Raw genomic sequence first — 24,492 nt, 5'->3', positions numbered from 1 at the left:
AGGAGCTACAGAGTATACAATAGAGGAGAGGCGCCTCTAAGTGTAGTGATATGTTTACATTTAATGAGGGTACAACATTTAGCAACTCACATGGTTGATGATTAACTACTTAAGGACCAAGCCTATTTTTCAAACTTGCTGTTTGCAAGTTAAAATAAGGTTTTGTCCCTAGAAAATTACTTAGAACCCCCAAACATTATATATTTTTTTTCAGACACCCTAGAGAATAAAATGGCATTCGTTGCAATACTTTATGTCACACCGTATTTGCGCAGCGGTCTTACAAGAGCAATTTTTTGGGAAAAAAATTATTTTTTAAATAAAAAAATAAGACCGATTTTTTTTTCTATATTGTGAAAAATAATATTACGCCAAGTAGATTGTTACCCAACATGTCATGCTTCAAAATTGTGCACGCTCATTGAATGGCGAAAAACTTTGACCCTTAATCTCCATAGGCGACATTTAAAAATGTATACAGGTTTTCCAGTTTTGGGTTACAGAGGCGCTCTTGAGCTATAATTACTGCTCTCGCTCTAACGATAGCGGCAATACCTCACATGTGTTTGAACAGTTTTCATATGCGGGCACGTCTTTCGTATGCGTTTGCTTCTGTGTGCGAGCTTGGCAGGATAGGGCCCTTTAACCACCTCAATACCAGGCACTTAAACACCTTCCTGTCCAGACCAATTTTGAGCTTTCAGCACTGTCGCAATTTGAATGACAATTGCGCAATCATGCTACATTATACCCAAATGAAAATTTTATAATTTTTTTCCCACAAATAGAGCTTTATTTTGGTGGTATTTGATCATCTCTACGGTTTTTATTTTTTGCTAAACAAATAAAAAAAGACTGAAAATTTGGAGAAAAAAAATGTTTTTTTTGTTTCAGTTTCAAAACTTTGTAAATAAGTATGTTTTCTCCTTCATTGATGGGCACTGATGGGGCTGCACTGACTGGCACTGATAAGGCGGCACTGATGAGGTGGCACCAATGAGGTGGCATTGATGGGCACTGATAGGTGGCATTGATGGGCGACACGGATGGACACTGATAGGTGGCACAAATTGGCACTGATAGCTGGTACGGATTGGCATGGATAGGCGGCACAGATGGGCACCGATAGGCAGCACGGGTGGGCACCAATAGGCGGCACGGATGGGCACCGATAGGCGGCACGGATGGGCACCGATCGGCGACATTGTATTGTTTTGTGCTGATGGATGCCAATCAGTGCCAAACAATAATGCATGCCAATCAGTGATGCCCATTGTGGGCACTGATTGGCATCCATTGTGGGCACTGATTGGCATCCATTGTGGGCACTGTCTGGCATCCCTGGTAGTCTAGGGGGCATACCTGGTGCTGGGCATCTCTGGTGGTGTGGTGGCATCCCTGGTGGTCCAGTGTGGGCATCCTCAGGGGGGCTGTGCTGATAATCGATAAGCACAGACCCCCCCCCCTCTCAGAGGAGCAGCCGATCGGCTCTCCTCTACTCACGTCTGACAGATGTGAGTGAGGAAAAGCCGATCACCGGCTCTTCCTATTTACACTGTGATAAGCCGTGATTGGACATGGCTGATCACATGGTAAAGAGTCTCCGTCGGAGGGGTGTCAGATTGACACCCCGCAACAACGATCGCCGCGATGCTCGCCCCCGGGGGCGCGCAGTGGCTCAAATTCCCGAGGACGTCCGGTCAGGATTTTGAAACCACTTTGCAGCCGTCCTTTGCCTATAGGGCGGGCGGCAAGTGGTTAAAAAATGTTTTTTATTTTACTTTTTATTTAAAATAAATAAAATAAAAAGTATTTTCTTTAAGATCATTGGGCAGAAATGATGTTTGATGTCGCTTCTGTCATACAATGGTATGGAGCTGAGCGGGAGCCATCTTTTCACTCACTCAGCTCCATGTCTCAGACGGGGAGAGGACCCAATCGTCTCTGGCCCTACAGAGGGCTCAGGTAAGTGGCAGAGACCCCTCTCCCACCGTCGATGAAAGTGATTTCGCAGAGAATATGCGACAGAGACCAAAAGAGTCAAAGCGGTCGGCCGCTGTTTTAAAAGATACCGGGGTATTCAACGTCAAACTGCCGACATGCAATGACTGACGGCGGGCGGTCCGGAAGTAGTTAAAAGAGGCACATCTAAGTATGCAGGCATCTGGGGTAAAGCTGTGCACACAGACCCTCCTCCGCATTACTGGCTCTCAATGCCGTCAGTCTGTAATCGTGACCAGGAAGACTACCCTGCAGTAGAGCAATTTGAAAGCGAGCCTTGAAGTGTTCATGGATAGGGATGGCCGAACGGTTCCCCCGGGGTCGTTTTGCAGCGAATTTCGGCTGTTCGCCCAATCGGCGGACTATTGCCACCGTTCGCCAGGCAGACTTTCGTGTTTACTGTGTAAAAGAACTTTGACCTATGATGACACATCCATCATGGGGTACAGGACAGCCAATTGAGACATTACAGCACATGGACACTTGGACATTCCCCCTAACTTATAAATAGACCCGATCCGGCGGCCATTTTACATTCTTTCGTATGTCACTATAGGGAGAGGTTGCTGTGTGGAGCAGGGAGAGACTGCAGTGACCCAAATCGCTAGCTATTAGGTCCACAAAAGTTCTTTTCAGGACTGGTATGGTATAGGTGTTAGGTGTAGTTCAGGATATAGGTTTGAGGCACTGCTGTGCTAGTGATTGTTGCAGCAGCCTGTCTTTTGTCAGTGTAGAGAGAGGGACAGGACGCTGTGTGCAGCAGGGACAGTCAGTTTAATCATTAGCTGTTACTATTAGGTCCACAAAAGTCCTTTTCAGGACTGGTATGGTAAAGTAGTACAGGATATAGTTTTGAGTGCTATTCAAGTTATTGTTCCAGCAGCCTGTGTTTTGTCAGTTTAAATAGGGACAGGCAGGAAGCTGTGTGTGGCATTGAGGGACAGTCAGTTTAATCAGTAGCTGTTACTATTAGGTCCACAAAGGTTCTTTTCAGGACTGGTATGGTAATAGGCTTGTACACGTATAATATTCTTTCTTCCAAATATAGAAATATTATATACTTGACTGCTGCCCTTCTGCTACAGTAGTCCTTTATGAGTATAGGGACTGAGGTACAGTCTGCTAATCATTCACAACCTACTAGTTCCACAAAGGTCCTTATAAGGACTGGTAAGGTATAGGGTACTACAGTACATAGGGTTGAGTGAGGTACAGTCTGCTATTCCTTAAGGACTGGTATAGGTCCACAATATATAGGGTTGAGGTGCACTACTGCTGACTGCTGCCCTTCTGCTGCAGCAGTCCTTTATCAGTATAGGGACTGAGGTACAGTCTGCTAATCATTCACAACCTACTAGTTCCACAAAGGTCCTTATAAGGACTGGTAAGGTATAGGGTACTACAGTACATAGGGTTGAGTGAGGTACAGTCTGCTATTCCTTAAGGACTGGAATAGGTCCACAATATATAGGGTTGAAGTGTACTACTGCTGACTGCTGCCCTATACTGCACCCACTGCACTGCACCTATACTTGCACCCATTTGAGGAGATCACCAAACTGGTCAGTCGCAGCCATGGCGCCATCAGTGACATGGTACCTTATGCCTTCTTTATGGAGCGTGCATTGCATCGTGTCATTGATCAAGCTGTGGAGGAGCAGGAGCGGGAAGATGAGGAAGTCGCAATGCTGGATGAATTCCCAGGGGGGGCTACTCTGAGACAAGTGAACAACAGGAGTCTGAAGAGGAGTCAGAGGAGGATGGTGCCGGGGCGGATGAGGAGGAGCAAGAAGAGCATGCTTTAAAGCTTTCTGGGATCCCTGTTGTTGTGCGTGGATGGGGAGAGGAGAATGAAGAGGACGACATTATCCTGGATGATGAGCAGGAGCCAGGCCACCACACCACTTCCAGTTTAGTGCAAATGGGGGCCTTCATGCTCCAGTGTTTTAATAGGGACCCCCCGTATAAAAAGCATAAGGGTCAAGGACCAGTACTGGGTGGCAACGTACTTAGACCCCCGGTACAAACACAAAATGGCGGAAATGTTACCGCCGTCACAGAGGGCTGTCAGAATGGAGCACTTCCAGGCCTTGCTTCGAGAAATGCTGCATTCTGCTTTTGCGTGTGCTGGCAGAGGAGCAATTCCCACTCCCAGAGAAGGAGTTGCGGGTAACAATCCAACATCGCCTGCAAGAAGAGGCCAGTTTGAAGATGTGTTGGTGACTTCGGATATGAGGTCATTCTTTCAGCCGACCCATCGACAGGTGTCATCCGGATCCAGCATCAGGGAACACCTAGACCATCAGGTGTCCGACTACATCGGGTTAACGGCCGATGTGGACACTCTGAGGAGTGATGAACCCCTGGACTACTGGGTGGGCAGGCTTGACCTCTGGCCAGAGCTTTCCCAATTTGCAATCGAACTGTTGGCTTGCCCCTCGTCCAGTGTCCTGTCCGAAAGGACGTTCAGCGCAGCAGGGGGGATCGTGACCGATGAGCGTACTCGCCTAGCTCACGACAGTGTTAACTACCTCACATTTCTAAAAATGAATGAGGCATGGATCTCGGAGGAATTCAACACATGTGACCAGTAGACCATGTATATGTCTATAAACAATTTTTTTAATCGAGCACACAGACCTTCTTTCTTCATTTGGCTCACTTCCTTGTCCAAAAAAAGCACACCGTACTATATGCCCGTGCCCTTCTGTTTGAAGAGGTTGAGCGGTGTCATATTTCTACTGGGGCTGCTTATTATGAGGGGCTCCTACCATCCCTGTGCTGTGCTGACTTCCTCCTGGGGTTGCTTATTATGAGGGGCTCCCACCATCCCTGTGCTGTGCTGACTTCCTCCTGGGGCTGTACCTCTGCTGTGCATATTATGAGGGGCTCCCACCATCCCTGTGCTGTGCTGACTTCCTCCTGGGGCTGTACCTCTGCTGTGCATATTATGAGGGGCTCCCACCATCCCTGTGCCGACTTCCTCCTGGGGCTGTACCTCTGCTGTGCATATTATGAGGGGCTATCACCATCCCTGTGCTATGCTCATTATGAGGGGCTCCCACCATCCCTGTGCTATGCTCATTATGAGGGGCTCCCACCATCCCTGTGCTATGCGGACTTCCTCCTGGAGCTGCTTACGGTGCAGGTGTCAGTGCTGTATATCACGGTGTTGGTGTCAGTGACACCAGCACCGTGATATACAGCACTGACACCTGCACCGTAAGCAGCTGCTGATGTCACACTGCTGATGTCAGTGCTCTCTATCACGGTGCTGGTGTCAGTGCTGTATATCACGGTGCTGGTGTCAGTGCTCTCTATCACGGTGCTGATGTCAGTGCTCTCTATCACGGTGCTGGCGTCAGATCTCTCTATCACGGTGCAGGTGTCATTGCTGTATGTCACGCTGCTGGTGATCATCTCCTGCACCCTCTTCTTTGCCTACCCTGACCTTCCCTCTCCTCCATTGCCTTCATGCGCTCCATAGTCCTGAATTGTCACAATTTCACATATAAAAAAAGAATGCTTGTAGTTGTCGATCCTAGATTCACCTCATATATGTGTTATGTCATTGGCCATGTGGTGGGACTATGTTTGCACAGCTAGTAATTATTTTGTGGCTGCAAATTTGACCTGTAGGTTTGCAAAGTTCGCCTCCCATTGAAGTCAATGGGGCCCGCCGCGAACGTTACAGTTCGCGAACTATCGGCCGCGTTCGCAAAACGTCCCGTCGGAAGTTCGTACATCACTACTCATGGAGTGCAGCATTGAAGGGAAGACATCGATGGTGATGCAGAGAATAGTCTATGTGGACAGCTTTACTCTGGATGCCTGCATATTTAGATGTGATTGTTTTAATCAACCATGTGAGTTTCTAAATGTTTTGCCTTTATTAAATGTAACCATATTGCTACACTTAGAGGCGCCTCTGTTCTGTTTCATTCTCAGTTGTGACATGACGCTTCTTTTATATCAAGACATCACTTGTATATCAAGTCAAAACGTATTTAAAGATTTTGCTTGTCTTGCAAAACACTCTCAAACCAAGGATTTACTGTAACTGCATTTCTGTGGGTCTAAAAATCATAATTCTCAATTTTTAACAAAAGGAACTAAAATGCTGGATATGAGGTCAGAAAACACAAGTTGCATCTTGCGGCACAGTCTGAGGGTAGCTGCAGAATTAGCCCATCTACAGACTGCTTTACACAGTATAATTTGTATCACTTTACTGAAGTGACTAGTATTTAATCATACAAACAAGTTTTTGTATACAAATAATAAGGTATATATCACAAATTAAAAAGAATGAGTCAGTGAAAAAAATATATTTTTGGTACGCAGCAAAAAAACTAAATTTCTCCAAGAAAATCGATGGACACAGCTCTCTTCTATTGTTTACCATAAGGTTGTTAGTGCCACCTACAGGAATAGGACACTAGGCTGAAAAAATTGTCACCGCCTATGGGCAGTCCTGGCTGGTATAAAACCCCTATCTGCTATAGGCAAACCAGTTAATAACAAGAAATAGGGTGGTTGGTGCGTCCATCAATCAACTCAGAGAAAGGCGTTTCACTGTGAATAATAAAAAATCCCATTTCTCTTGCGTTCATTGACGGACACAGCTCTCTTCTATTCTTGACCATAGGGACTTCCGAAAGCAGTGTCTCAATAAGGGGTGGGCAAAGAAAAACCAGGAGAAAAACATGCCAACCACCCAAACTGTTCCTGGAGAACAAGGAATCCTAAAAAGCATCCTGCAAAGCCTTGCGGCCCAAACAAGCATCTGAACATGCAAGCGCCTCAATATTGCCAGAAACCAGTAAGCAGAGTGAATACTGGTCCTTGGCACAGGCAAGCTTCCCAAGAGGCAGTCACCATCAAGCTTCTGTGACCAGCCACCCCGGATCAGTGTACCTGGGTTGACAACTCAAGTCCGGAGCCACCAGAAGGACTAGAACCATCCATCCTGCACAACAGACAAGAAAGGAATGGGAGAAGAGGAAAGGCATAAATGAGATGGTACTGATCCCACGGCACCACCAGCATGCCCGCTGCTTTACGCCAGGGGACTCCTCACTCCAGCACCTTTCTGTGGAGGCAAGGTACCAGAAGATCAGTAGTTGGAATGTCCTATTGTAGGCAGATCCGCGGCCCACATCTGGGTACAGGAATCACTCTCCTTGATCCAGAGTCTGACAACTGAGGTAATTCACCTGCCAGTTCCCCAAACCTAGAATGTACATGGTGGATAGAACCAGTACGTGAAAGTCTGCTCATTGCAGGATGCACAAGGCCTCCAGCGCCACTCTCACACACTTCACACTGTCTTGGAGGTTTACATAGACCACTCCGGTAGCATTGTAGAATAAAATTCTGAATGGCAGCCTTCGGAAAAGATCTGTCCATCAATCTCAACACAGCCTGTTCGCCTATAGCTTCAGGCATTGATTGAACCTCTTCCACTGATCCTGAGGCAATCCTGACCCAGTGCATCTTCTCCCAGCCAAACAAGCTGGTGTCCGTCACGATCACTGCCCAGAGGAGGAGAAATACTTCAAAAACTGTAGAGAGGGAGACCAAAGCCACCTGATGGGAAGGCCCTGGCTGACAGACCCGGACGAATCAGGCCATCCAAGGTAGTGGAAAAGTTCTCCCATTGGCTAGGTATTTCTTCTGCAGAACCAACCTAAGGAGCTGCACAAACAGGACTCCCTTTAAGATGGACACCAGCGGACCTAGCACCTGCAAAGCAGGACCGTAAAGACTGTCTGCCAGACATGAGCATGTGAACTGCAGTCTGAAGTTTTTGGAACTTGTCCATCGTGGGAGACATTATGGCCTGTGCCAAGTTGAAGACCAGGCCTAGATAGTCCCGCCTTTGTTGGGGCCCCACCAGATGTTTTTAAAGTCAGGAACCATCTGAATGCCTGCAGAGAGTGCATTGTGACCCCTTTAGTGCTACCTGGGAAGTGTCGTCCAGGTAGCCATTCCAGCGATCCTCCTTTGTTACGGCAATGCCAGTAACGGGGAAAGCAACTTGCAAAACTCTGAAAAGCGGAGGCCAGACTGAAAGAAGACCCCAGAATTGACAATGTGTGTCCTCAACTGCAAAGTCCTCAATGCCTAGATAGACCAAAAAAATAAATAAAAAATCACCCTAAGGAAGGAGGGGCACCACCAAATGGCAGGAATCCATCCTGAACTTCAGCCCCCATGCAAAGCCATTCAAGGCCTGGGGTTGAGGATCGGATAAACCTGCTAGAGGTTCATTTTGGATCCAGACTTAACCAGTTTGTGGGCCCAGTTGTCAGAGACGAGGGAGGTCCATAGCCCTGCAAAAAGGCATATGCCCCCCCATCCCAGAAAGGGGGAAATGGGGGGGGGGGCATCATGCAATCCTGATGAGGGCACATATGTGGCATTTGAAAACGAGAGGGCAGGAACGTTGGGCACCACCAGTGGGGGCCTTAGAGGGCTCGACACCCTTCTACAAAGAGCCAAGGAAAACAAATAAACCTCCTGTGTACAAAATTGGGAAGAACTATGCATCTTCATTTTCCTAAATTGTGGGAGGAAGGCACTCTTTCCTCCAGTAAGGTGCCTGTCGTCATTGATAGTAGCACCAAAGAGACATTCACCCTAGTAGGGGAAGTTGTCTGGTCAGCAGACCAACACTTAGAGTGCATCTGGAAAGTATTCACAGCGCTTCGCTTTTTCCACATTTTGTTATGTTTACAGCCTTATTCCAAAATAGATTTAATTATTTTGTTAAAAATTCTACAAACAATATCCATAATGACAATGTTAAAACAGTTTGAAATATCTGCATATTTAAAAAATAAAATAAAAATACATACATAAGTATTCACAGCCTTTGCTCAATACTTTGTTGAATTACCTTGGGGTCTGGCTGGGCCAGTCAAGGACATTCACAGAGTTGTCCCATAGCCACTGCTTTGTTATCTTGTTAGTGTGCTTAGGGTCGTTGCCTGTTGGAAGATGAACATTCCCTAAAGGATGTCTCTATACATCGCTGCATTAAGCTTTCCATCAATTCTGACTTGTCTCCCAGTTCCTGTCTCTGAAAAACAAACCCACAGCATGATGCTGCCACCAGACATGACATTTTCCATTTAGAACAGAGAGTACTGCATAGATGATTGTTCTTCTGGAAGGTTCTCCTCTCTCCACATAAAAATGCTGGAGCTCTGTCAGAGTGACCATTGGGTTTCTGGTCACCTGATTAAGGCCCTTCTTCCCTGATCGCTCAGTTTGGCTGGGTGCTCCACTCTAGGAAGTGTCCTGGTGGTTCTAAACTTCTTTCATTTACAGATGATAGAGCCCACTGTGCTCATTGGGACCTGCTGCAGACATGCACAGTTAACTAAGGACCCTTATATAGACAGGTGTGCGCACCTTTCCAAATCATGTCCAATCAACTGAATTTACCACAGGTGGACTTCAATCAAGTTGCTGAAACATCTCAAGGATGATCCATGAAAACAGGATGCATCAGAGCTCAAATATGAGTGTCATGGCAAATACTTACTATATATACACATACACACACGATTTTTTTTTGCTTTTTATTTTTAATCAATTTGTAAAGATTTCAAACAAATTCTTTGTCATTTTGAGGTATTGTTTGTAGAATTTTGAGGAAAATAATGAATTTAATCCATTTTGGAATAAGGCTGTAGCATAACAAAATGTGGAAAAAGTGAAGCACTGTGAATACTTTCTGGATGCACTGTATACCAAAGGGCTCATCAAAGACAGCTTCCCAAGAGCTGGAGAAGCAGGATGCATCATACAAGTACTTAAAATCCTGGACCATATGATCTGCCAGTTCCAAAAAGACAAATGGACACCTGTCCTGTACCCAGATCTTTGCAAAAGAGCTTGGCCGACTAATTTTAAGCATCTGCGAAAAACTAGGTCAGTGGCTAACACTGAACCTGCAATAGTAAACATAACGTGGGCCACTGATACCGTTAACTGTCTACAGAATCCTTAAAGGAAGGAAATTCCTCCACCGTTATATGGTTGCCTACTGCAACCTAGGAAACCAAGTGATATAAAAGCATACCTTTAAGCATACCTTTAATAATATAAATATAGTGGCAGCCACTGCTGACCTCCTTCTGCACATTTTGGCTGTCTGGTCATCTCTGGCTTTAATTTAAGCCAAATATGTGCCTCTTATCTTGGAGAGCCAAAAACAAGGAACAAACACTTGTAAAAAGAAACCAGAACAATTAACTGCATACTTTCAGGATTGTGAGTCAGTAAATAAAGAAGCCACTAAATCACCAAGTCAAACAGGAAACTAGATGTTTTTGTTAATAAAGCTTTCCCTTTCAGTTGAGTCTGAAAGTGTACATCATTTTTCTATTAACAAATTCTGAAATACTTTTACAGCAGATTGGCACTGGAGTTCTATTAAAACCTCCCCACTAGAGGGGTGTGGCCAGGACCGGCATGTGAGAGGACACATAGCCCACAACTCATTGCTGCTGAACCGCGATAGATCCTCCCCCAGCCAATGTACCAATTATTCACCACTATATGCAGCTGGATACCGATCCAGGGATCACTGTTGAACACATGCCAGCCTTCTGTACTACGGGAATGACCCGTACAGGACAGTCTGAAGCCGTGGGTCCCGAATTACAAGATTCCGCTACGATCATAGAGAAGGGGGCTCCACGAGGCACTGACAAGATGAAAGACCTGGAACCCACATTGTACAAAAACCCAGAGTAAGGAAGCCCCCAGAGATATGTTGGAGAGGCTGATCAGACAGAACCTACGGTTCTGGCCCAACACGGCTCAGACATAAATGACTCTGCTCAGCCCACCTTAGCAGACATCCTTAGGGCGATGAACAACTGCTCTGCATCTGTGAATACTTTGAAAAAGCAGTTTGAGGGCCTGCAGGAGAATGTGTCGCTGCTGCGACAGGATTTACAAAAAATCCGGATGAGAACCATGGATGTGGAAAGCAGAGTCAGTGACATGGAAGATCAACTACCTCCTGTAGCATGGGATACCAATTTAGCATACCAGATGTCAATGACAGAGCGGAGGCTATGGAGAATTGTCTTAGATTAAATAACATGCGCATTGCGGGCCTCCCTGAAAGGGTGGAAGGTAGAGGACCCCACAACATTTTGTGGAGAATTGGTTTCTGGAAATATTCTTCTTTGCGGTGGAATGCACTCAGAGTGCCACCTCGCCCACCCCACCCGGGGGTCCGCCCAGATGCTTATTGGTGAAATTACTTCATTATTGTGACAGAGAAATAGTGCTGAAGCAGGCTCAGGAATGGGCTAACATTCAACACAATGGTACCAGGGTGTCCTTTTACCCCAATTTTTTGGCGGAGGTCCAGAGACGTAGGGCCAAATTTGCTGATGTGTAACGCTGACTTTGACGCCTACAATTGTCCAATGCTATGCTGTATCCCACCAAACTCTGGGTTACAGTGCGAGGCCAAGCACAGTTTTTTGAGACAGCCAAAAATGCTTTGACCTGGCTTGATCGTAATGAGCAGGCCTTAAAGCAGCAAGGGCGAAATGAGGGGGAAGCTTGACAGCAGATCTCCGGGTCCACTATTCGTTGCAAAGTGAAAACCCATCTTGAATGCTTAATATCTTGACTCAGAAACTAATTTCACTTGTTCAGATGTTCTCTGGCTGGGGGACGTAATATTTTCGCAGATCAAGAGGAGCGCTACTAAACTCCAACTGTGGATTTACAATCTCTAACAATGCACGAGCTAATGAGAGCGATTATCCTGGGGCTAATTCTGCCCTGTTGGCAGTATGCGACGAACAATAGTCAATTTGGTTTGTAGTTTTTGAAAAACTTTTCTTCTTTAGCTGGTGTTCTCCCAGCGTTTTCACTAAAGGAAAAGATTTGGTTTGACAACACTGGAGCTACATGGTGCGTTTGGTTCATTGCATATCATAGTTTCATAGTTTCATAGTTAGTAAGGTTGAATAAAGACACCAGTCCATCCAGTTCAACCTGAGTGAGTGTCTACAATTGTTCCTATCCCTGTACATTGCACTCTCATCGCTCCCTACCCTCAGGGAGCCACAATCCAAGGTCCCCATTCTTATACTAGGGCCAATTCTGGACAGAAGCCAATTAACCTATTCGCATGTCTTTGGAGTGTGGGAGGAAACCGGAGTACCCGGAGGAAACCCACGCAGGCACAGGGAGAACATGCAAACTCCAGGCAGGTAGTGTCGTGGTTGGGATTTGAACCAGCGACCCTTTTTACTGCTAGGTGAGAGTGCTAACCACTACACCACTGTGCCGCCCTAATCCAAGTGGTACTCTTTGCGTACTCATATACACATATCTTATAGATACCTAATGCTATTACTGACTTACCATGTTCCATGGCGAAGATTCCTATAGGATCCTGGAATATAAGGGGACTTCACTCACCTCTCAAATGTAATATGATCTTTATGTGCCTTAAAATTTTTTAACCCCGTGGTATTTTGTTTTCAGGAAACTAATTTGACAGCAGAGATGGTGAGCCATTTAAGGTACTCTTGGGTGGGGAAAGCACACCACACTCCAAGCATACCTCCTACTCTGGGGGGGGGGTTAGTGTTTTGATGCATGGTGCCCTGGACTATCGGGAATTTGACGGTAAAGTTGACTCGGAAGGTTGTTTTGTTCACTGTCGATTTGGTTCTATGACATGTATACTGGCTCGTGTCTACATTCCTCCACCCTTTATGGCAGCAGCGCTCAGGCTCCTAATTTCATATATGGATGGCAGGCCAAATGCATAGTTGTTGGGGATTTTAATTGCTGTCTGAATCCAGCCTTGGATAGAGATCCAGCCCTGGGTTCCTCTGCCCTCTCCAGAGGCACTCACTTGGCGAGGTTGTTGCAAGATGTGGGCTGAGTGGATATCTGGCAACATAGTAACCCTAATGTTAAGCAATTTATGTTTTTCTAAATCTCATGGTAACCTGTCTAGAATTGAGCTTGGAGTGGGTAGCTTGAGCATGCTCCAGTTTGTCTCTGATTTGATCTATAGACCCCACAGCGTGTCAGACCACTCCCCTTTTGGCGGTACACCTAATGGTATCCCAGCCTGTTACACTACCTAAAGCCCTGTAGAAATTTAATGCATTCTGGCTGAAGCAGTTTAATTTGCATGATGAAATGGCGGGGAGGATGCGCTTCTTCTCGTTTCAGGGTCCCAATGGCTCTTGCCTGCAGCAATGGGAGGTCTTTAAAGCTTACCTGAGGGGTATATTGATAACAGAAATGAATAAGGTGAAACACACTTCCTCTACCCTAAAGGCTGAGGTGAAATCTCGGGTACAGGTATTGGAACAACAGTATATTACAGATACTTCTGACCCGAATAAGGAGGCGTGGCAGGCTGGCCAATCTGCCTGACATTTGCTGACATTTGTGACATTAGAACAAAGATTATTAGAACAAAGATTAGAACAAAGATTTTTTTCTAAATAGGCGTTTTTTGAGGAGGGGGAAAAAAACGGTCACCTTTTGGCGAGGATTGTGAACTCACATCAAAGATCCCCTGCCACAGGCACAAAGTCCTGGGCTGGTCCCCTAATAAGTCCACCTGAATGATTATGCAAAAACTAGCTGGTTTCTATGAATCCCTTTACTATCCCGGTACTACTTATGCACAGGAAGACCTGTATCTTCAAAATATATCCTTCTCTGAACTGATGGAGGGCCAGGGGCAGGGGTTGGAGGCCCCACTTTCCATAGAGGAACTTCAGGAGGCAGTCGGGTCCTTTCCTAATTCTAAGGCACCTGGGGAGGATGGTATCCCCATAGAAAGGTTTGCAATAGGTCCCTGGAGTGTTGAGTTCTTCCACCCTCCGTATCAAAAGTGAACATTGTTTACTTCTCAAGCCAGGAAAATAAATAGTAGACCAGGGGTCATGAAAACCTATTTTGTTGCTGCAGAGTGACGTGAAGATCCTGGCAAAGACGTTAGAAATTCAGATGAATGGAGTCATTACATCTCTTGTGCATGACCACCAGGCTGGCTTCATGCCCAATAAGTCTACAACCATTAACCTGAGTTGTTTATTCCTGGATCTATAGTCTACAGAGGATAACATAGGTAGCAGGGCTTTGCTATCACTAGATGCCACAAAGGTGTTTGACAGCATTGACTGGAACTATTTGTGGGCAGTTAGCAAAATTTGGGTTCGGTCCTACTTGCATATCATGGGTGCAACTTCTTTACAGCCAACAGCAAGCTGCTATTAGGGCCTTTAGCACTCTGTCACACGGTTTTGCATTAACCACTTCCCAACCAGCCGCCGCAGTTTCACTGCAGCAAAATGGTATGGGTGGGGAAACATTATGTAACGTCGAGGGTTTAGCCCCTCCACCCAGCCCAGCCCACACAAGTGCAGTATCAATCACTGTCACTTACAAACCACTTAACACATAACTGCAGCATTCGCAGAGTCAGGCCTGATCCCTGTGAACGCTAACAGTTTATTTGGTAGCCTTGGAAGCAGTTGCTGACAGGTTTTTTTTCCTTTGAGTCTCACTAGTGTACCAGTAAATTTAGAGTCCAAAATGTCAAATCGAAGGTACACTAGTGAAGAGGCCTACACTTTTCTGAGCATGACAGATTAGAATGAAGAGGAACTCATCTGTCAGATTCAGGCTCAAAATACGAACCCATAGACAGCAGCGGCATCCTGAAAGCTAGCTCTGCTGTTGTGGTGCAAGAACCACAGGGCTCTCATATGGAGCATTGAGACAGTACTAGTGCCACTCATCCTTCTGGTGAACTGGCAAGCACCAGCAGCCTAGTAAATCCTGTTCGTAGTCAAACCAGCACTGTAGTATCACATGGTGACATGGCGAGTTCCATAAGTGCAGTTCAAGCTGGTGGGGTGTCAAGCACAACTAGTGTCCCACAGCCACCAAGAAGACAGATAGGCCCGTTGAGCCCATAGTGCCCTTCCGGCTGCATTTGCCAATCCTAATTGGGAGCCCACCACTTCTACAGCACCAGTACTTCCCCCATTCACTTGCTAACCCTGAATTTGGGTGGAAACAGTTGATTTGACGTCACTTGATTTTTTTTTTGCTGTTTTTAACGGAAGATTGCTACAGATCTATTGTGGACCAAAGCAATTTGTATGCTGGTCAATTCATCGCCGCTAATCCCCATTTGACCCTTGCCAGAGACTGGAAACTTATTACGGTCCCTGAATTAAAGAACTTCCTGTGCCTATCCCTCCTCATGGGCATAACTAAAAAAAAAGTGAGTTGCGGTCATATTGGTCAACTGACCCAATTCACCATATGCCCGTGTTCTCTGCCTCCATGACCAGGATACCATACGAGCAGATCTTGCGGTTCATGCATTTCAACAACAATGAACTTCTGTCATCCCTGGATATGATCGGCTCTACAAAATTTGGCCCCTCATAAACCACTTCAATCAGCAGTTTGCAGCCTTGTTTACTCCCAATCAAGTTGCCTGTGATGATGAGTTCCTGATAAAGTTTTCTGGCTGCTTGTTATTCAAACAGTATCTTCCTAACAAGCATGTTGTCAGAAAATGGGCTTGAACCCGGGACCTCTTCTGTGTCTGGCATTGATATTTCCCATTGAGCTATCTGGAATGCTGGACAGCGCCCTGCCTGATCTATTGGACAATCCTATGTGATCCATTGGACAACCCTACCTTGAGTCTTGATTATTGTTGAACCTTGAACTCCTTGCTCCTCTCATGGACTTCCTATATAAGCCTAGTCTCAGCACTTGCTCTTTGCCAGACTATTGTGCCTTCTCAGCCAGTGCCTTGCTCTTGTCGTCCCTGCTGCCGTCCGTATTTGCTACCACTCGTGATTGACCCTTGGTTTATTCCTCGACTACTCTACTGCCTGATCCCAACCAGCAACTTCTCGTTACCGACCTTTTGGCTTGTTTACTGACCACACTGCTGTTTAATCCTTATCTGCTACTGGACCCCGGCTTGCTCAGGACCTGGTACTAGAACGCAGCTAAATCCATCTCCACCATCAGGAACTTTGGTGAACACCGGCTAGTACTTAGATTCCACACCTCAGGTTAGCCTGTGTCATCTGTCAGAGTGACTGCCTGTGTACCTATCCTGCTGTTCGGTGGTAGTCCTGCAACTGCTATAGCGATTGGTCTTTAAGCCCGACACCTGATCATGACATGTCAAATATGGGGTCAAGATGTATAAACTCTGTGACAGGGCAACAGGCTATACATATAGTTTTATGGTTTATGAGGGAAGAGATAGTTACACAGTGCCGCAAAACTGCCCAGACTACATAGGGAGCATTGGTAAGATTGTGTGGGACTTGGTGTCATCCTTAGGGTATCACGCCTATATTTGCGTAGAAAGCGCAGATATAAGCGTGACACTCGTTTTCATTGTCCCTCCTGTCCTGGCCAACTTGGTCTTTGCTTTGGTGACTGCTTTGAACGCTACCACACACTAGTGGAGTATTAGCATAGGGTACAGCACTACACAGTCCTGGGGCACACTAACACAGGGTCTCGGAAGATGAGACGGCCATCACATTTTGAGAGACCCTAATCTGGAACTTAACAGTTTATATAAAAGTGTAAAGAAAACAAAAAAGCCAAAAATAGTTGTGGTTGTATTTTTCTGCTCTCTATTGTTCTCTCTCATGTTTGCCCACTATTGTCCACTCACTCTATTGGTCTCTCTCTATTGTTCCTGTATTTTAGAATGGTATTTTTTATTTTTACTATGTTTTATTGTATTTGCTTTGCAGGTATGGTATGTCTTACTATTATACTGTAATGGTATTTTGTTTTATTGTTAACCATCATTTGCTTAGCAGGTACACCATTCAGCTGCAGCACAGGTTCATTTATTCTGAAAGCAACATCGTTTGCTCCCACGATTTTAAGTCATGACTCTATCGCTGTAGGAAGTAATCTGACCAGAGTAAAAAAAAAAGAGCATATATGCCAAAGCATGGGGGCAGGGGTGGAGAAGTGATTTGCTCCTAAAATTAGGGGCGGATTGCCCCCATGCTTCGGCATATATATTTTTAGGCACAGATTGGATTAAAAAATGTTTTTTTCTTACTATGTTTTATTATATTTGCTTTGCAGGTATGGCATATCTTACTGTTATGCTGTAATGTTATTTTGTTTTATTGTTAACCATCATTTGCTTAGCAGGTACGCCATTCAACTGCAGCATGGGTTTATTTATTCTGAAAGCAACAGCATTTGCTCTCACGATATGACCGATGCCAGACCAAAAGGAAGAGCCACAAACTGGTAGTGGGCTTCCCCGACTGCAAATCGCAGAAACTTTTGATGCCGAAGGCAAATGGGTATGTGCAGGAACTCATCCTGGATGTCTAAGAATGCCAGGGAGTCCCCTTGATGGAGTGCAGTGACTACTGAGTGAACTGATTCTATTCTGAAACTCTGCACTTTTACAAAGTGATTGGGGGCTTTTAGGTCCAAGATCGGACATACCCCTTCCTTCTTGGGAACCACAAACAGATTTGAGTAGAACCCCTGGAAGTGCTCTGACTCCGGAACCGGTACAATCAACCCACGATTCAGCAATTCCCTTACCGCCCCCAACAGGGCCTCCCGAACCGGGGATACGGGTATGCTGGAGGGGAAAAATCTGTTTGGCGGCCAAGAGAGAAACTATCTTGTAGCCCAAGGGTGTCCAACCTTTTGAAGAGCGAAGGCCACTTAAACGACTTGGTGACTGGTCGCAGGCCACAATGAGTCGGGCAGAAGGATGACAGTTCCATGTCCATTGTGCATATGCAGAGCCGACACGGATACAGCCCACTCTACTCTATGGGCCCTTGGATCCCATCTGCCCAGATAGAAGGGGACGGATCGGATTGGGGGCAAGTGCGGTGCAAATGGCCACAAGTCCGTTTACATCTGCGGCTCGATAGAGCTGAACGGAGGGTCAGACCGGTAGTGTCAATGGGGCACTGATGTGCTGTGGTTTACCCACACAGAGGGTACAGACAAGTTCACCTGTGGCTTTCCTGCACGTTAGCTGTACTTTGCCATAGACTTCTACTATATGCTGTGGGTGTGGTGCACTTTCTGAAAGTGCACTAAACTTGCAGGTAATAACAGAAGTCTATGGCTCAGTTTGAAAGCAGCCCAGTAACCACCGCAGAACAGATATGCCCATTTATACACTGTGATTTAAGTAATAAACTTACCTTTAATAACAGTTTTCCATTCAGGCATTGCTGGCTGTTGTCCCAGGCAGATCGCATCATCTAATTTGGTGTCACTCCACCTGTGATAGGAGTTGGTGCTATAGAGGAAGCATCGGCTTATGCGGCTTTGCAGCCGCTTGCTTCCTCTATCAGTGGCTTTTTTTTTTTCTTTTTAACAGAAGCTCTACCAGTGGATTTATTCACAACACTGATGCTCTGGGATGGCGGGTTGGCAACCCACAATCTGGGCTTGCCAACCTGCCATCCCAGAGCAGGAGGTCGCGGGCCACATGTGGTCCTTGGGCCACTGGTTAGGCACCCCTGTTGTAGCCTGTGGAAATCAGATCACAGACCCATTGGTCGGATAACCAGGAGGACCACCGGGCTGTAAACTCCCGAAGCGACCCCCCCACCCGTGTCCCCCAAACCTTCATGCGGTAGCACTTTTATTCACAGGCTTGCTAGGCTTGAGGTTCCAGGGATGTTATTGACCGTCCGTGGGTGTCCTGTTGGGCTGGGGACACTTTGTCGAAGCTCTGGGCGGATGAAAAAGCCGTTTGTGAGTGGAAAAAGAGGGCCCTTGCCTACGGCATGGCTCCTTAGCCTTCCTGGCCTGTGGGAGTAAGGTACTCTTACCACCGGTGCCATTTTTCATAATGTCATTTAATGAGGCTCCAAAGAGCCGGTCGCCAAGGAAGGGAAGATCCGTCATTTTTGGATGCCTGGTCAGCAGACCAGCATTTTAGCCAAATTAGGCGCCTCAGCACCACAGCTGACACTGAAGTCCTGGATAACAGAGGGAGAGTATCCAGGGCCGCGCCAGAGACGTACTTAAGGCCTTGCACTAGTTGGTCTGCTAGTTCCACGCAGACAGGGGAAGCCTGTTGCTCGTCCAATTCGCAGTGCAAACGTTTTGCCCACTCAGTCAGTATCTGCGACACAAGTGCGGATGCCAGTACAGGTCGCACGGCTGACCCCAAAACCGTAAACAAGGAACGAGCCACTGCCTTGGCCTTCCTGTCCGTGGGATCCTTGAATGCAGGAGTCCCCTCAACCAGGATCGTGGTTACTTTATTTAACCTGGATACTGGGGGGTCCACGACCGGAGGAGCCGACCACTTTTTGAGAAGGCTTTCCTCAAAGGGATAACGCACCGCCATGTATTTGGGGACTGAAAAGGTCCGTTGCGGGCGACCCCATTCCTTGTAAATGAACTTGTCAAATTAAGTCAGATACGGGAACACCTTAGGTGAACGTGCTGGCTTGCAGGACTGGTACATCAGCAGAGGGATCCCCTGGCTCCTGAATCTTCAGGGTATCATGCACAGCTGTGTTAAGTGCTCCAACAAGCGTTTTGTTGCGTCCGGACCCAGACGGGGACTCATCCTCACTATCCAAATGGTCCCGGTCAGCATCGTCTGACAAGACAGAGCAGGGGTCACCAGCCTCAGCAGGACCCGAGTCTGCGTCAGAGCTCTACCCAGAGGACACGTCTTTTTAGCACCTTTCTTCCCACGCACCGCCTCCATCTTGGCGACAAACGAATTGAGGACCATCAGGGTGTCAATGGCAACTGCGCAGTCCGCAAGTGACCCGATTGCAATTGCCTGGATTTCGGGGAAGAAACACCAGTTTCTGAAGCCATGCTGACCCTACCCTGTCTGCCACCCGAAGGGGACTTAGGACAGTGACAGTCCCACCCTCCTTGTTGCCGCTGACTGAGGGGCTCTAACCCGCTGGACTCACCACCCTGAGGAGTTCAGGCTTCTAGAAAATGGCTGCCGGCCAGCTTCCATGAGGGACAGAGACAAATGTGACAGAGGCAAAGCGCTGCACCGAAAACACAGCCAGACCCTCACAGGCACCTCCCGGGAGCTTAACACACAGGATCCAGGGCACCACCAGCCAGCCAGTCCCCTATCCCAGGTGAGAGCCCTCAGGGATCATACACACAACCGCTCAGCACCACATGGATCACCCCCCTGTGAGGGGGAGGGGAGAGAAGATATGGACAGGGGAGAGAAGAGAGGGTGGTGAGGGACCCCCGAATTTACCTTCCAGGGAATGCCCAGCTGCTCAGCCCTGCCGAGGCAGGGAGAGCTGTACTTACCAGTCCTGGGAGACATTTCATTGCAGATCTACACCTGATTGGTACAGGGTAGCTACTGGCCTCGGCATACTGTGACGCAGACATCAGTAGCCCGGTCATATGTACTCCCCAGAGCATAAAAGTTCACCGACCACCTCTGGAGCTGAGGTATGTCATGGCCTGCTGAGCTGTAGATGTGACCGGCACACGCTCGATGGCTGGACTGGGGTGACAAGGATAAGGGTATCCAGCCTGTCACCCAGCCGGCTGTTGATAGTAGATCACAGGATCATTCATCTTGCGCAAAAACCCAAGCTTCTGCGTAAAAAAGCACGGACCGATGGGCCCGCAGGGTTCCTAGGTCCTTCTCCTTTACTAGGCAAAATAAAACTGATGCTTCTTTGCAGGGTAGAGGGTTGTAGCCCGAGGGACCGCCCCCTGGGGGGACTAGGAGTTCTGAGTGTTGTGTTACAACTTTGCCTAGTATTCTCCTAGTGATAAGGCTAACAACCCATTTGTTACAGAGAGGAGCTGTGTCGGTCGGTGAATATAAGAGAAAAACGATTTTTGGGGGAAAAGGAAGAGAACCAGACCCCCCCCCCCCCTTCTTAACGGAGGATCTGTGGCAGAAGGAGAGGAGATGTGAAGGCTTCTGTGCTGTTTCCAGCATCAGGTTGGCGAGTGCTCAATACAGCCCCCAATGGTGACACATAGGCATGACAATATTATACATAGAAGGAGAAATTCCTGAGAAAATCTCCCTTACCTCTTCCTCACAACAGGGTTATCTGAGATAAAAACCCTTCATGGTGGGCTCCGAGACCGTTAAAAAACCTTCAGGAACATGGGAACCTCAGGTTACCCACAATCCTGGACCTGCGGCAGCACCCTGCCAGTAAAAATGTTATGGCCTTACTACCAAAAAGTACTGAATCCCAGGGTCCAGCTCTCTAAAGAGAAACGTTCGCAAGCAAAACCTTGTTTCTTTGGACACGAGGCACAGGTACCATTCATTTAGCCCATGAAAGGGCATCGAGACGGATTCGGTAAGCATGGCTAACCCCAGCAAGGAAGCTTCCAGTGGGGCTCAGCACAGTGTCTAAGGTGACCAACACCTTAGACACTGGCGAAAAAAAAAAACTGAGGACTCCCAGTAGTGGGAGGGGTTATATAGGGAGTACACATCTTGCCTTAGGGGCGTACAAGTGTCCATCACCTATCAGTGGTCCATATAACCCACATAGTAACTACTATGGTTCTGTGTCCACTGATGTAAGAAAATAAAATGGGAGAGAAATGTAGGCCAGATGGATGGAGAGCAGTGGGAGGGGGCATTTCAGGCAGTAGGCTCATGCTCACTGAATGCATCACAAAGACCTACTCAGCTGTACATACTGTTGCGGATATACTATACCCCTCATAGACTTCAGTTGATGAACTTGCAATCTGAGTCCACATGCACATGTTGTAAACGTGATCACGGACACCTCATTCATCTCTTATGGTGGTGCCCCAAGTTGCACACTTATTGGGATGAAGTCTGTTAATTCAGTATTTAAAGTTTCCCTACCACTAGACTTGTCTGTTGAGTGTATTAAAAGAATATGATCGGAAAATACATACTAGAGAGGCCATTCACAAAGTTCAATTCCAGGTCCAGAAATTGATGATGCACTGGAGATCAGAGAATCTCCCATCGACCAGGGAGAAGCTTATATACCAACATAGGGGAAGTACACTTAAGCCCCGGTGGATCTAATCTTAGTGTACTCGGTAGGGATGAGCTTCGTGTTCGAGTCGAACGTACGTTCGACTCGAACATTGGCTGTTCCTCCGTTCGGCGAAATCCGAACATTTTGGTCTGTTCGCGTAAAAATCGCGTGGCGCTCACGGCCCACAATGCACTGCGATGGCGCAGTGCATTGCTGGCTCATGATTGGCCAAGCATGTACTGTGACCCCGCATGCTTGGCCAATCGCAGCGCCAGCAGTGAGGAGAGCCATGATTGGCCACAGGCAGGATGCCTGTGGCCAATCATAGCTCAGGCTGTGTAGTGCACGCCCCACACTATATAAGGCCGCCATCGCGGCGGCCTCGTGTAGTGTGTTGGCGTCTGAAGCAGTGGGTGTTCTGTGTACCTTCAACACAGTACACACCGATCGTTTTCGGCCGATTTTCTATCTTGCTGTTGTGTAGTGGTTATTGTCTGCGTGCCCTGACCGCAGTATACACCGCTATATTCACCTCACCTATATAGCTAGTGATCTACCTTTAATAATAGAGCTTGCAGTCAGTAGTGTTAGGAGATAGTGCGTGCTGTCTGCGTGCTCTGTACCCAGTACATACGGCTATATCCACCTACATAGCTCTTCTCTATTTGAGCCCACTTGCCATCTGCAGGAGTTATTGGAAGTTGTGTGTGCCTCCAGCACAGCACAGTATACATCTGTATATACCCCTTTATCTCTGGTGTTCTCTGGTTATTGTCTGCGTGCCCTGACCGCAGTATACACCGCTATATTCACCTCACCTATATAGCTAGTGATCTATCTTTAATAATAGAGCTTGCAGTCAGTAGTGTTAGGAGATGGTGCGTGCTGTCTGCGTGCTCTGTACCCAGTAGTGTTAGGAGATAGTGCGTGCTGTCTGCGTGCTCTGTACCCAGTACATACCGCTATATCCACCTACATAGCTGTTCTCTATTTGAGCCCACTTGCCATCTGCGGGAGTTATTGGAAGTTGTGTGTGCCTCCAGCACAGCACAGTATACATCTGTATATACCCCTTTATCTCTGGTGTTCTATAATAAAGGCATCTGCAGGAGTTAGTGGGTGTTGTGTGCCTCCAGCACAATATACACTACCCAACTGCTGTTTTACCCAACTCCCTTCAGGCCATTACCATGTCTGGAAGGCCAGCAAGGAGAGGCAGACAGGCGCGAGCCGATAAAAGAGGGCAAGCAGGCTCTGTGTCTAGAGACAACAGTGCTGGTCGTGGACGCGGTGCATTGTCATCAGCACGTGGCCATGGGACATGCTTGTCCTTCTTTTCGGCAGCTGGACATGTTGAACCACAACATGCCAACGACTTGATAGAGTGGATGACCAAGCTCTCTTCATCCTCCTCATCCTCTCTCACCCAGTCTCAGGGTAGTAGCAAAGCAGCTGCCAACGCATCGTCTTCCCTCCTCTCAATGTCATCATCAGTGACTCCTTCCCTAGACCCACCACGTCCTCCTGAGGAGTCTCCTGAACTCTTTGAGCACAGTGTTGGGTACATGCTCCAGGAGGATGCCCAGTGTTTTGTGGGCTCTGATGATGACACTCAGCTAGAGGAAGGCAGTAGCGTGAGCGCAGACAGAGGGGATGCTCAAGAAGGACAGCACTCTGGCAGTCATGTTGCACAAGCTGCAGCATACTGCCAGGTTTGCTACAGCGATGAAGAGGGAGGGGATGATGAGGGCACTGACTCACGTGGGTGCCTGGAAGGAGGGAGGAGGAGGAGGAGGAGGCACATGTCCAACGAGGCAGGATGCCCTCCGGGGGCCAGCTTAGGGGCAGCACACTGACTGAATCACACCGCAGAGCTCCGCCTGTGCAGAGCGCTGCCTCTGCGCGTTATTCTAAAAGTTCTTTGGTGTGGGCCTTTTTTGAGACGAGTGCATCAGATCGCACTGCTGCTATTTGCAACATATGTCTCAAGCGTATCTCACGTGGCCAAAACATCAGCCGCTTGGGCACCACATGCTTGACCAGACATATGTTGACCTGCCATGCAGCTCGTTGGCAAACGTACCTCAAAGACCCACACCAAAGAACAAAGCGGACCTCTCCTTGCTCCTCATCAGCTGGCATCTCCAACCCCACTAGACCTTCAGTCCTCTCTGAAACCTGCTCTGAGAGGAATGAAGGTGTAGAATTAGGTGCGTCACAGCCAAGTGCTTCCGGGAACTCTGCTAGCGGTACACCCACGTCCGATTATAGCAGGCAAATATCCCTGCCCCAGCTGCTGGACCGGCGGAAGAAGTTCACTCCCAGCCATCCACATGCCCAGCGGTTGAATGCTAGCTTGGCTAAATTGCTAGCACTTCAACTGCTGCCTTTTCAGTTGGTAGACTTGGCCCCCTTCCGTGAGTTTGTA

At 47.4% G+C, this 24,492-nt stretch overlaps 1 protein-coding gene across 2 annotated transcripts in view; it reads right to left on the bottom strand.

The window, feature by feature from the left end:
- LYST (lysosomal trafficking regulator) overlaps window positions 1–24,492 on the bottom strand; it is a 568,355-nt gene that overhangs the window by 64,661 nt on the left and 479,202 nt on the right. The window lies entirely within an intron of this gene.

Source organism: Lithobates pipiens, unplaced genomic scaffold (assembly GCF_037356315.1).
Source record: "Lithobates pipiens isolate NorthernLeopardFrog02 unplaced genomic scaffold, aLitPip1_a1.2 Scaffold_18, whole genome shotgun sequence".
Lineage (NCBI taxonomy): Eukaryota > Metazoa > Chordata > Amphibia > Anura > Ranidae > Lithobates > Lithobates pipiens.
The sequence above is the reverse complement of the archived record's forward strand: the minus strand, read 5'-3'. Positions and strand labels throughout refer to the sequence as shown.